Source organism: Rhineura floridana, chromosome 8, assembly GCF_030035675.1.
Source record: "Rhineura floridana isolate rRhiFlo1 chromosome 8, rRhiFlo1.hap2, whole genome shotgun sequence".
Lineage (NCBI taxonomy): Eukaryota > Metazoa > Chordata > Lepidosauria > Squamata > Rhineuridae > Rhineura > Rhineura floridana.
In genome coordinates this window covers 16,777,011-16,791,418 of record NC_084487.1, presented here as the reverse complement: position 1 = coordinate 16,791,418, position 14,408 = coordinate 16,777,011, and the positions used below count along the sequence as shown (strand labels likewise).

The 14,408-nt window shown below is 45.0% G+C and overlaps 1 protein-coding gene and 1 pseudogene across 15 annotated transcripts in view; one reads left to right on the top strand and one right to left on the bottom strand.

The window, feature by feature from the left end:
- Nucleotides 1–14,408, top strand: part of SOX5 (SRY-box transcription factor 5) — a 1,141,232-nt gene that overhangs the window by 812,506 nt on the left and 314,318 nt on the right. The gene's annotated exons all lie outside the window — the stretch shown is intronic.
- LOC133363428 (5S ribosomal RNA) lies at nucleotides 11,084–11,202 on the bottom strand (annotated as a pseudogene).

The window sequence follows — 14,408 nt, the reverse complement described above, 5'->3', positions numbered from 1 at the left end:
GAAGCTCATCATAGAGGGGGCATGGCAGAGATCATTTGGGAGGGAATTCCACAAAGTAGGGGCCACAATTGAAAAAGCCCTCTCCCTAGTCCTCACCAGTCTAGCTGTTTTAACTGGTGGGATAGAGAGAAGGCCTTTTGAGGCTGATCTTGTTGAGCAGCATCGCTGCTGATGCTGGAGGCGCTCCTTCAGATAGACTGGGCCGAAACCATGTAGGGTTTTAAAGGTCAGAACCAACACCTTGAATTGTGCCCAGAAAACAACCGGTAACCAGTGCAACTCCTTTAGCACTGGAGTGATGTGATCTCGCCGGCGGCTGCCTTTAATCAGGCAAGCCGCCGCATTCTGTACCAGTTGCAGCTTCCGGACCGTTTTCAAGGGTAACCCCATATAGAGCGCATTACAGTAGTCTAGGCGAGAGGAGACCAGGGCATGTACCACCGTGGGAGCAGATGATTGGGAAGGTAGGGGCGCAGCCTCCGTATCAGATGGAGTTGATACAGCGCTGCCCGGCTCACAGCCGAGACCTGAGCCTCCATGGACAGCTAGGAATCAAGAATGACCCCCAGGCTGCGGACCTGGTCTTTCAGGGGCAATTGTACCCCATTGAGCACCAGGTCAACATCCCCCAACCTTCCCATGTCTCCCACAAACAGTACCTCGGTTTTGTCATGGTTCTTTTAGGACCTACTCTATTATTTTAATTCTAATTTGTTCTCAACTCTTTTTAATATTATATTTTAAATTGGTGAAACCTGCCCTGGGACCTTAGGGTGCAGGGCCAGTAACAACAGCAGCAGCAATCATAATAAATGTTATGTCTTTTGCCAAATCACACCTCTTAACTCCTTGAATTCGCAGCAATACGTTGAGAGAATGTGCCAGATTTTGGCCTGATATGGGAGTCTCTGCTGGTGGCCCCCATAGCTCAGATGCACATCTCATAATGACTAGAAGCCATGCATTCAGTGTAGTGGGCCCAACCCTATGGAACGCCTTTCCAACTGAGATTAGACAGGCACCCTCTTTGCCGAACTTCAGGTGCGCCTGTCTTAAAGAAGCAGACTGGTGAAGAATGCTCACCATTCCAGTTCTATGTGTTAGAACGCCAGGCCAGGCCTTGTGCAGGACTCAGGGAGTGCTCTAACACAACCAAGCTCAGATGTTGCTTCAGCAACAGTCAGCCTTAGACTGAGCTTTATGAAGGAGTGGCAGGTCTGTCTCAATTTTAAACTCTGCCTTTATTGACAGTTGCCTCTTCAGTTAAAGGTGCTTAACCTGCTCCAACAGTCCTTTACGTCAACACAGCACTCTTGTACTGGGGCTGCTGTGATGGGGTCCTCTGAGTTATAGCAATGCAACATCTTCTGGCCAGAGGATGCTGGTACAATGGGCTCACTCTTGCCTCTGGCCCCACCCACCACTGACCTGCAGCAAGTCTTCCTGACTCACTTCTAGGGCTGGCCCTGTCTGCAGTTCCCCTTCTGACTCAAGAACCTCCGGTCTCATCTCCTGAAGAAGTCAGGGAGGTCCAATCCCAGGGTGATGTCATTAAGGGCCAGTTCACATGTTAATTGGAACACATCCTCCCTATGCCTGGAAGGGGAGTGTGAATGTCCTGTTCATGCAATGTCATGTAATGAGTGGTGTGGATCACTTGCCGGCAGGCATTGCATGATACTTCCCTCATCATCCCCCATCACCACCAATGTGAGTAGATCACCTGGACTTTCCCATGTTACCTTTGTACCTACTGTGGGAGGAGGGGATTTTTATCCACAAGATGAATGCACGTAAACAAAATGAGTTTAATACAGCCCACTAGCCAAGTATGGGCAGCACGCCATTCATGGGACACCTCATTTTACCGCCTGCCTGGTACTGCAAAAATAGGGCAAGAAGAGGGGCACATTGACAAAAATGTAAATTATAATATAAATACAAGGATGACAACAACTAACTGATTCTACTTGTAGTAGCAGGGCTAGTACCACCACTAACAGTTTTGACTGTGGTCTAAACTCTTGGGTGAACATTGCCAGATTAAAGCTTCAGTTCTATGCCCGCCTGAACTCTCTGGGGCTTATGTCTAAATAGGCATGTATGCCAGGGGTGGAGAACCTCCTTTTTTCAGTATGAGGGCCACATTCCCATCTGGTCAACCTTCCAGGGGCCACATGCCACTGGTGGGTGGGGCCAGAAGGAAGAATGGGCAGAACAACAAATGTAAAACTTACCTTTGTACAGTAGGCTGGCTTCCACAGACGCTTACATATCCCTTTGCGTCCTCCATCCAGACAAGCAAGAGGCATTGTCAGCAGGGCCAGCGCCAGAGGGTGGCCAGGTCAGGACCTGGCTGAGGGCCCCTGGGTCCCAAGAGGCCCCTGAAGGGCCCCTCCTTAGGATGGGTGGGTAGTGCTCCCTTCCACGATCTGTGGCAGTGTTGGCTCCCGACCCGTGCTGCCATCTTGATTGATGGTAGGGATGTGTGCACGTAGCACGCTTGCGTGCCATCAACCGAGATGGTGGTGGAGGCATTGACTCCTTAGAGAAACCACAGCCGCCATCTTGGATGATGGCAGGCTTGCTCCTGCAGTGCGACCAGCATTCACCAAGGGAAAGGTAGGTAGATGGGGTGTGCACGCGTATGTGTGTGTGGGTGCCCAAGGGCCCCAGCACGTCTGGTGCTGGCCCTAATTGTCAGGGTTCAAGGACGCATCCAAGCCAAGCAATATCACTCAAGGAGAGTACAAAGCAAGATTGGTGAGGGAGGAATAAGAGCTTCAGGGAGAGGGGCACTTTTCATTGGGACCACGGTTTGTCTGTGTAGAGTTAAACTGCCCTCCACATCTGCCATGATCTTGGTCACTGCAGCACCCACCACTTGGCAGGTATTAAAAAAAAAAATAGAAACTAAACAATTCTCCACTTTGGCAAGTATCATGTAACTGAGTTTTTAAAATGCCCCTCGAGGGCTGGAATGGTCGACACCAGATTTTTGACGATTGGTCTCCAGTACCAAAACTGAATCCTACCTGCCTTTCCCAATAAGCCTGTATTCAGAATGGAAGGCTTTTTGTAAAAAAAACCCTGTTCAACATCTGGCCTTTGTGATCTGTCTACCTACGCATGTTTGTGAGTTTGAGTTGATAATTTCTTTTTTAGCCTCCCGAATTTTCATTTTATAGCTGGAGGAGTTCATATAGTGTGTTACATTTCTCGCTAGCAACAGACTCTATGTCGCTACAGGAGAAAAATGTGTGCAATATGTGCATGTAGCGCATGTGTGTGTGTGTGTGTGTTTGTGTAAGAAAGAGAGAAAGAGGTGTCTGTACAAAGTGCACCAGCCTGGGGTATGGATGCTGAATAGCATCATTTAGGCACCGACTGTGACATTGTATTAACCTTTTTTAATGGATGTATGTAATAAAATGACATGTAAATAGAGCACAAGGGGAGATATGACACTATATCTGGAAAAGGATAAAACAGCCTGTTGAATACTGGGCTATTATAGCAGTTTGCAAACCTTGGATAAACTCAGTCAGCGGTTGTATAATTGGTTATTCAATCCCGACCCTTGTTCACAGCTCAAAGCCAGGAACACTGAGACCTGTTGCCAATTTGAGTTGAATGCGTTGACTGTGCTCGGCCGGGGCCTAACACTGGAGCCAGGCCTTTTCCTGTGGGCTGATTTCCACCATGTCTGGGACTGGCGGAGTGACAGTAGCTCTTTTGTTGTGAGAGGCTGGCTGGTACTCCCCTCCTTTGCAAAATGTCTAACAGCTACACAAATATGAGAAAATAGGTGGTGGGTGGGGAGAAGGGGGGAGGAAAGAGGCTAAGTGTAGCCTTTCTCTTACACTGTGGAGGTATTGAAGAGGAGGTGATGGTCCGAAAAGAGAGCTGGGCGTGATATGAAAAGTTACAGCTCACGATAAGGGAAAGCGTCCTGATGTCCCGGGGTATGGTGGAAGCGGCAAGGGTGAGATGGAGGGCTCGCTTGAAAAACAGAAATTGTTCTCTCCCAGACTAAAGCCATTGTTTTAGCGCTTCCTCTTTCTCAGACCTCAGGGTAGTGAAAGGCTTCTGTCGAAAGGAGCAGTGAATGGCTTCTAATTTATGCTTTCGGTGGAGGCTGTCTCTCAGGACCAGCCCCCAAGTTATGTCTTTCTTTTTGCAGGACCAGAGGTGTGTGACATTCCCAAATGTGGCAAAGATGTCAGATGTGTGGGGTTTTATTCATACAGTTTAATTAAACAATAAAGCTATTGGTTTTTAATTGGCTATATTAGGGATGGTGGAAAACTTTGGTATAGTTTGCACTTCAGTGGGCAACGCCTTCATTTTGTGGTCTCCAAATCAACATGTGAACTGAAACGCTGCTAACTTTAAGAAATCCCAAAATGCAAATATTAGTGAAAAGAACGTACAACCGTGCATTGTATTAGGGAAACTTGCTTGCAAATTGTGTATGTGAGAAGAAATGTGCATAAAAAATGCTGATGAATTTTTGTGAGAAGCATTTAAAAAATAATTGCATGAAGAAATGTGGAGAACTTTAGATTGGAAAAATGAGAAACTTAGAGAAACCAAAATGGACAGACTTATCCATTCCTAGTATACATCAGCCTTCCCCAACTTGGTGCCCTCCAGATATTTTGGTTTCCAACTCCATCATCCCTGACTATTGGCTATTTCAGCCAGGGCTGATGGATGTTGTAGCTGAACAAATGGTAGCCTCAGCAGGACTTTCCTCCTCCAATATTTCTTTATGTGAAGTTCAGGGATAACTCCAGAAATGTACAAAACTTCACTCTTCAGCATTTTGGCTAATTCCCTCAAAATTCCTACATATGATTCACTTTGGCAGGATCCTCCGAATATTGCTTCACAGAGGACTTTTTCCTAGAGCCTTCTACACATACACAAAAAGTGTATGCAAGCCTGAAGATCAATTCGCAGAACCAATTAGTGCTGTGCGAAAAACCTGCCTTCCAATTTCTGAACAAGTTTTCTTCCCCCTTTAAAGAGGCTTTCATTTTTCTGTCTCATTCACAGGGTGCTTTAGAATTGCCTGGGAATTTCGTGGGTGCAAGGTTTTGAGCTTACCTTATCATTGCAGGATGTCTGTGGGTGGGTTTCCTCTCCCCCCATTCTCCCGCACTCTGCAGCTTCCCCATCTCCCCACACTTCCTGATCTGAAAAAGCTCCAGAGGAGGAGTTTTCCCCCAGGACTTTAACTGAAGAACAAGAAGCCAAGAAGGCTGGCTACTGAAGGCTTCAGATCAGTGCAGTCACTGATTTTATTTTTAAGGGAAAACCTCTGAGTTCTGATTTCTTAAAATACAAACATTTCACTTATTAAAAAATAACAATGAACAGTTGTCAGGCACGTGAAAGGTATCCTCTCCTTCTTCCTGTGTGTACCAGCAAGGATGTTATCGGGTTTACAGGAAGCATAGGCACCTGGGAAGGCTACAGAGTATAGACCACTGGATAGATCATGTGTGGAATTCAAGAAAAAATGCTCACAGACATCCTTCAGGCACCTCAAAAATAAGGAAAACACAACAAAGAACCCTGCACCGCATCCATGAGAATTTCACCAAAATTTCCCCTATCTTTTCATAATTTGTGGATGCAGTTTCTTTTCCCATGAAGTGATGGAGAATGGCTAAAAACAACAACAGGAGAACTTTGTGATATAACTCTGCAACAAATCCCCTAGAGTGATGGGAGAAATGACAAAGAGTGATTATGCTTTCAGGTATACATTGAAGACTTTTTCAGGGGTGCACTGCAAAGCGTGAATGTGACAAACGGATATATGAATACACATGTATCATGCTGGCACATTTGTTAGAGAGCAATAGTGTAGTGGCAAATTCAGACATGCAGGGTCCCTTCATGATAGTCATGCCACACCTCCTCACAGTCACACCCCCTTTTCCACTTTCCGTCTTCTCCCTTGCTCTCCCTGTTGTAGTCATGTCCACACTCTGCTGCAACAGACCTCCCTAGGAACCAGTCTTCTCAGTGGCTGGCTCACCTCTTTTCACACTGATTGGCTCCAATCAGCGTGAAAGGACAAGGACTCTTCTCAGTGGCTAACACATTCCCTTTTTATGCTGATTGGCTCAAACCCTACTCCCCTAAAAGTAATGGGTCTACGACCCCCCCCATGTCCCTGGACAACTACACCCCTGTTAGAGAGCAGGAATTGGACAGGGCTCACTTTCAAGCAAACACTTGGTAGCAAACCCAAGTATTTTTCTACAGATTGTGAGACATGACCCAAAGAGACCTGTAGGGGAGGAAATATGCAAGATAAGACTTCAAGGTTCTATGGTTGTGATATATCACCATTTATGAACTGGACATTTCCCAATATGTGTGGGGCAGGGGTAGGATTTGAAATTGACAATGAGGACACTGAACTTGTCAAAGATTATCAATGCCTTGGCACAGTCATTAACCAACATGGAGACAATAGTCACGAAATCAGAAGAAGGCTAGGACTGGGGAGGGCAGCTATGAGAGAACAAGAAAAGGTCCTCAAATGCAAAGATGTATCACTGAACACTAAAGTCAGGATCATGCAGACCATGGTATTCCCGATCTCTATGTATGGATGTGAAAGTTGGACAGTGGAAAAAGCAGATAAGAGAAAAATCAACTCATTTGAAATGTGGTGTTGGAGGAGAGCTTTGCGCATACCATGGACTGAGAACAAGACAAATAATTGGGTGTTAGAACAAACTAAACTAGAACTATCACTAGAAGCTAAAATGATGAAACTGAGTTTATCATATTTGGACACATAATGAGAAGATATGATTCACTAGAAAAGACAATAATGCTGGGGAGAAAAGAAGGGAGTAGAAAAAGAGGAAGGCCAAACAAGAGGTGGATTAATTCCATAAAGGAAACCACAGACCTGAACTTACAAGATCTGAACAGGTTGATTTATAACAGATGCTATTGGAGGTCACTGATTCATAGGGTTGCCATAAGTCATAATCGACTTGAAGGCAGATAACAACAACAAAGGGACAGGGTGAGGATCAGTCTACTGACTGCTAGATATGGAAAGAACACCCAGTTCTGGTTCCCTCAGGCTCTCATTTTTCCAAACTTAAATTCAGTTCTCCACATTTCTACAGCAATTTGTGATGTGTTGTTTTTTTTAAAAAAAAGCTTATGAAAATTCAGCATTTTAGTGCGAATTTCTCCAAATTAAAGAATTTTTATATGCAGTTTTCATTAATGTGCACCTTTTTGCAATCAATGTATCTGAATGTAATGCATTTTGTATGTTATTTCACTCACATATTCACTTTTATGCATACTTTCCCCTAATATGTGCATTTTTGTAAACATTGGTTGAAAAACTGCATTACAAAATTCAGGTGTGTGTGAATTTCAAAGGATGGCTGTGTTGTGGTTCTCATATTGTTTTGGAAAATGCAAACATGAAAGATTCACCTTTAAATGCGAACTGAATCAAATTCCTCCACCATCCCCACTGACTGCCGATGATAAATTGTTGTCGTTCTTAGAGCAGATGATAAATTGGAAGTCTCTCTCTCAGGTGAAAAGGTCACTGATTCTCCAATTTGTCTCTCTATAATACTGAACTCAGTGCCCCCGTGCCAATAGGATTGGAGCCAGAATAGGGGCTCTGAGAAACAAGAAGGGGCTATCAGTGTGCTTATGAGAATCCCAAGGTTTGCAGAAGTACAAATGAATACACTCAAAATTTCTAAGATGGCAAACATTCCAAAAAACAACCTAGTGAGAACCGAGCATGCTTTGTGCCCCAGAGTAGTTTAACAATCAGTCCCTCTCCCAGGCAACTCTGGAAATTGTAGCTCTGCAGGGGTGTATTTGTTTGGGTTCTCAGAGGGTCTTAGACCCCTTTCCTTTTTTGGGAGCAGGGTCCCAGCCGGGTCTGTATGTCACCAGCATCCTACAAGCTAACCAGCAGGAAAGGGGAGTGTGTTAACCACTGAGAATTCCAATATGATTCCTTGTCCTTTCCTGATGATTGTAGCCAATGAGGGTGAAAGGAGGTGGGTCAACCACCGAGAAGACTCTTCTCAGCAGCTGACACATTCCTCTTTCATGCTGATTGGCTCCTAGGGATGTTTGTTGTTGTGGGAGAAGGCATGTGCAGGAAGAACTGAGGAGTGTGGAGATGATGACAGAGAGCAATCAAGTAAGTGAGGGAGTATGGTATGACTATCATGATGGGACCTTGCACTTCTGAATTTGCCACTACACTAATGTAACTCTGCAAGGGGAATAGTGGTTTCCTAACAACACCCTTAAGAAACTACACTTCCCAGGATTCTTTGGGGGAAGCCATGATTGTTTAAAGTGGTATCATAGTGCTTTAAATGTGTGGTGTGGATGTGGCCAGAGTCAGGTTATACTGCAATATTTTGTTACAGGTCCTGATTGTAAAAGTCCATTAGACAAGTTTCCCATCTCTTTCATCCTTCTGACAATTGCTTCCCTGGCCATTCTGCTTCAGCAGTTGAGGACAAGGTGGTGGATTTGCAAGTGCACAAGACATCTGATACATCATAATAGAGATGCATTGCCCTCTCCAGGATCTGATTTTATTGTTAGTCGTTGTGTTTGTTTCATTTTTGACTGTTTAATAGTAGTTTACTAACAACTCATCTCTGTGTACATATCTGTAGCAGTTTGGCTTACAAGGGGTGGGGACTGGACAGGAGCAATCTTTTTGCCATCCTGGTAGTGAAAATATTGCCAACCAGCTGATTAAATGAATGGTTGCAATTCAATTAAGAATGCTGCACCGGGGTCATATAATATAAACAGCTATAGCACCTTTTGCCTGAGTTACAACCTTGATCATTCAGTGCTGCTCTGTTGTTATTTACGAGGGGAACTTCTCAAAAGCAATCTGCATAGATCCTGCTATAAACCAAAGTGGAAACATTTTGTCGTGATGTCACAGCAAAAAGGCTTTCTTTTCTTTCCACCTCACCCTGTTGCCTGCCTTCCTTATAAATGAAAATGATTGGAAGGGGGCAGCAGGGAGAGCTGGAGAAGGTAGAAAAACATATTGTCTGAGAAAAGAAAGACCAGTCACTTGGCAATGGACTGGTCACGATGAAAGACTATAGAACTTCTAATAAGCATTGCAGCAGGAGGGGGGAAGAAACTCCATTGGAGTCTCTCCCCCCCCCAAAAAAAAGAATTAGAAGATACATTAAATTGACTAGTAGAGACATGGTGTTGCGGATGGTGATCCTTAATGGTAATGTTGTGCAGGACATTTGGGGAAAGGGCTGTAGCTCAGGGGCAGAGCACCTGCTTTGCATGCAGAATGTCCCAGGTTCAATCCCCAACAACTCCAAGTACGGCTGGGAGAGACTCCTGCCGGAAACCCAGGAGACCCGCTGCCAGCCAGTGTAGACAGTATTGAGCTAGATTGACCTATGGTCTGACTCAGTATAAAACAGCTTCCTATGTTCCTATATTCCTATGTAACACCAGAGGTGTAGTCATCCAGGGTCTTGGAGGGTCCCAGTAGGGTCCCTAAGTCTCCAACATTCTACGAGCCAATCAACATGAAATGGGAGCGTTTTACCCCCTGAGTCCCAATGAGTGTCAATTGCAAGCAAGCCTTTATTAGTTCCTACTTCAAAAAGCCAAGACAAGTTGTTCATAGTGAGAATTCTATAACTGCAGAAGAAGAAACAGTGAATCCTATTGATAACATCCCATCTACATCATCATGCAGTTTGGTAGCAGCAGAAGATAAACATGTAAACACTGAATTCAGTAATTCAGGCAAAATCTCTGGCACTGGGGAAGGAGAGTCACATAGTGAAAGTGACAGAGAAGCAGTAAGCAGTAGTGAAGCCTGGCCAGATTATTCTATAATTTTAGAAGGTTGTATAATCTTAGAAGGGGGTGTGGCTGTGACTATCATGAAGGGATCCTGCGCTTCATTTACCACTATCCTAATGTGTAACACAATCCTCTACTATGGGAGTGCGAGACGCAGGGCCAGAAGCCAAAGTGGGTGGAGCAATAGATGTAACTCCCATCTTTGTTTAGGTATGCTACATTCCAGCCACAGAAAAGTCTGAGGTTTCTATACCTAATAATAATAATAATAAAAATTTATTTTTATGCTGCCTATCTGGCCGAGTGAACGGCCACTCTAGGCGGCGCACATAAATTAAAATAAAATACATCATATAAATACAATATAAATACGACATATAAATACAGTCTTCAACTAATCAACCCACCCACATCTGTACGTTATATACTAAAATTTGCTAGGGATTCTGTATGCCCGCTGAAATAGCCACGTTTTTAATCCTTGGCGAAAGCCTACCAAGGAGGGGGCATGGCGAAGATCATATGGGAGAGAGTTCCAGAGGGTGGGGGCCACAATCGAGAATGCCCTCTCTCTAGTCTGCACCAGCCTGGTTGTTTTCACTGATGGGACCGAGAGAAGGTCTTGTGAGGCTGATCTTGTAAGGCGGCACATTTGGTGATGCTGGAGGCGCTCCTTTAGATAAACTGGACCGAAACCGTGTAGGGCTTTAAAGGTTAACACCAACACCTTGAATTGGGCTCGGTAGACAACTGGTAACCAGTGTAGGTCTTCTAACACTGGAGTGATGTGATCCCGGCGGCGGCCATTCTTAATCAACCTACACACAGCGCTCCATCCAGAAAAAGCAAGAGGCATCCCCAGGTCCAGGAGACATTTCAGGCATGAAAATGCCCCCCAGTAGGGCATGGAGCCGGGCCTGTGAGTTCAATGGGGCTTACTCCCAGGTGACATGGGAACTATAGGTCTTGGGAATTTCTAGCTCTGTGAGGGAAAAACCAAAGCTCCCAAAATTCTTTGGGGGAAGTCATGTATGGTGTGGACCTACCCTCTAGCTGCTTTCCCCACACTTTGTTGTTATATGCCTTCAAGTCAATTACAACTTATGGAGACCCTCTGAAACTTTTTTGGATATATTCATCGGGTTTTCATGGTAAAAGATATTCAGAGGTGGTTTACCATTGCCTTCCTCTAAACTTATGGCATCTGGTATTCCCAGGGGGTCTCCCATTCAAGTACTAACCAAGCCTGACCCTGCTTAGCTTCCGAGATCAGATAAGATCGGGCATGTTCAGGGTACTATGGCCATAGGCTTCCCCAAACTAGTGCAATTAATTGATATACCACTTATATGCCAAAATAAGTCCCGGTCGGCAAGCATGGCCAATGACTAAGCAAACACTCTCACCTTGGTGAAGGGGGGTGGGATAGTAGCTTATAGGGCCCCCCAAAGGGAACTGGAGGGTTCTGATGGCTACCTGCCTAGGAAGGAATGGCATGCAGAACATCACTTCCTGCCAGGACATCTTGGGACTTGTAGGTCAACCCAGGTTTCCCAGTGGAAAGTAGCTACTGCTGTTGGGCTGGGGTGCAAGCAGAATTAAAGTGGGGAGATGCTGAAGTGGGCTGTGTCTCCCTCCCCCCTGGTCAATTCTGCTCACAGCAATTTGATGAAGGCTGCTCACAAAATGGAGCAATCCTGGCCTCAAATCCTCACTCCACCACTTGTGCGTTTGCATCCCCATTTTTGAAAGAGAGTCCTGAATGCAGATCTCACCAGTTCCGTGAGTTCTCCATTGAATGACTGGCTCCCTCCAGTAGCTTTAAAACACTTGCAAGCAATGTATGATTCTTAGAATGCTTTTGTGTGGCTTCTCATTAAGAACAGTAGTACATAAGAACACAAGAGGAGTCCTGCTGGATCAGGCCAGTGGCCCATCTAGCCCAGCATCCTGTTCTCACAGTAGCCAATGAGATGCCTGTCAGGACCTGAAAGCAACAGCCCTCTCCCCCACTGTGGTTTCCAGCCACTGGCATTCAGAAGCATACTGCCTCCAGCTGTGGAGGCAGAGCACAGCCATCGTGGCTAGTAGATACCCTTATCCTCCATGAATGTGCCTAATCCTCTTTTAAAGCAATCCAAGTTGATGGCCATCACTGCCTCCTCTGGAAGCCAGTTCCATAGCTTAACTATGCACTGTGTGAAGAAGTGCTTTCTTTCATCTGTCCTGAACTTCCATCATATCATCTCTTACTCGCCTTTTCTCTCAACTAAAAAGCCTCATATTTGACATCAAGTGCAGGGCAAGTCATCGTTGTTTGTCCAAAACAGCATCATGGGCCAAATGGGGAGGCCTGACAGGCCAAATTGGGCTGGAGGTTCTGCACCCCAGGATAAACAGATTTATCTGGTTTAATGCAGTATCCTATGTAGGGCTTGCTCCTCTTGAACTGGACACAGCTTTGGGTGATTGGAGAATGGTACTGGGGCAAGCAATTTTTTGGCAACACTGAAGGGGATCCTGGGGTGTATCGCTCAGACCACCTGCTGCTGCTTCAGAGGGACATTATAGCTGCCCCCCACATGCTGCTTGGGTTGCATGTGCTATCAACCTGGCTCTGATAAATTTTCCTTTGAGTTGGTCACCTAGCCACAGCTTCACAATCAGCTTGTGGTAGGAGTGGGATAGGAACACAGATCTCCAAGGCCCACTCTATTTATTGGCTTTAATTAGAAGTTTTGGAGTTTAGAGGGAAGAGGCACAACCTGTTCCTAGCCACTCCTTTCAAGAAACTTGCAGGAAGACAGTGATCGATGAGAGTTGTTTTGAGCCACATAATCATGGGATGCAAATTCATTGCCGCCCTATGTCATCCGGGAAGCTGCAGTCCAACGTCAGAAGATGCATGTCCAGGATCACTGTCTACCTGGAAGATCCAGTCTATGATATTTTTACAGATTTTTTCCTTTTTTCCTGAATCCCGTTTGTTTAATTAGGATTACTGTAGACCAGTTTCTGTTTACTTTCAGAGAAGTTGGTTCAGCCCCCCAGCCCAAGGTCTCCTAAATGAAACCTACTGTTTAAGAGTTCAAACAAATAGAACAGTGTTGAGTGTGGGGCACATTTCTCCCCAAAGATGGGCTATGATACATAACAAAATTAAGAAGAAACTCCTCTACTAAACAAGAAACCTTCTCTTTAAATATTGAGATTTCATTGCAAGGGAAAGAGCTGAAAGCAAACAGGCACTTGAGTATTTTGGCTCATGATTTCTGGAGGCTCCAGGTTGGATTGGGCAACACCTGACAAGAAATAATCCCTTTATTTTATTTATTTTTGTCCCTTTTTCATCAGTCAATCAATCAGTTGCGTAGATCCTATGAGACTACAACGTAATGGTAATAATAATAATTGATAATATAGCACTTTAAAAAGATGTATTCTTTGGGAGAAATGCACATGAAAATGCTGGCAAATTTCTGTAAGAACTTCTTTCTTCCTTTTTTTAAAATCACCAATAAATGTGGAAAGGTGGTGAACTGAACTTGAGGTTGGAAAAACGAGAAACAGAGAGAAACCAAAACTGAAGGGCCGTAAAGAGCATCTGCTTTGCATGCAGAAGGTCCCAGGTTCAATCCCTGGCATCTCCATGTAGGGATGAGAGAGACTCCTTGCCAGAAACCCAGAGCTGCTGCCAGTCAGAGTAGACAACACTGAGCTAGATGGACCCATATCTGACTCAGTATAAGGCAGCTTACAATGTTCCTGTGTTGACAAATTTATCCATTCTTCAGCAAGACTCAGCTTTGCTGGGTTGTTTGTTTTGATTTCTGGTCAGTTGCCAGAAAAGCATAGGGCAAAGCTCTTCTTGGTTTTGTTTAGCAAGAGACTTCAGGTGAGTGGGGGCAGCTTTCGTGCCGGGCTGCGCCTCCTCTCCCAATCCCATGGGCTTCCTGCATTCTCCTTTTGTGAGACCTCATCTACACGTGCAGCAGAATGAACTGGTAGAAGCCTGAGGAGGTAGAGTGGACTCATTCAACTTATTTTAGAAACAGGAAAGTTGGATGTATATGTGAAGAAATAAAAATAGAGGATAGCACCAGGGGAACCCAGACTGAAGCTGTTGACAGATGTTGATTTTCCTTCTGCTGGAGGGCAACAGATGGAATGGTGTTCTGTTTAAAGATTTTTGTGGAGTGTCCCCTGAAGAAATTGCAATGATCTATGGCTGATGCAAGCAGTGGCATCCAGAGTCCGTTCTGCCATCTCTGTGATTTTGGAAAAGCTCAGCCAGTCAGTGCAAGAGACTTCATCACCACTATCACCAAATCCGTTACTGTCTTATAGTGTACTGACAATTTAGGTGGGCATTCAATAAGGAGCAGGGACTTCTTAGCTGTGGCACACAAAGCAGATGCTCCACCACTGAGCTACAGCTGTTTCTCTCTTGATGGGGGTAGCTGGAGAAGGGTACTCTCAAAAACTGAAGATAATCTCAAGGCCTGGGTAGACATATG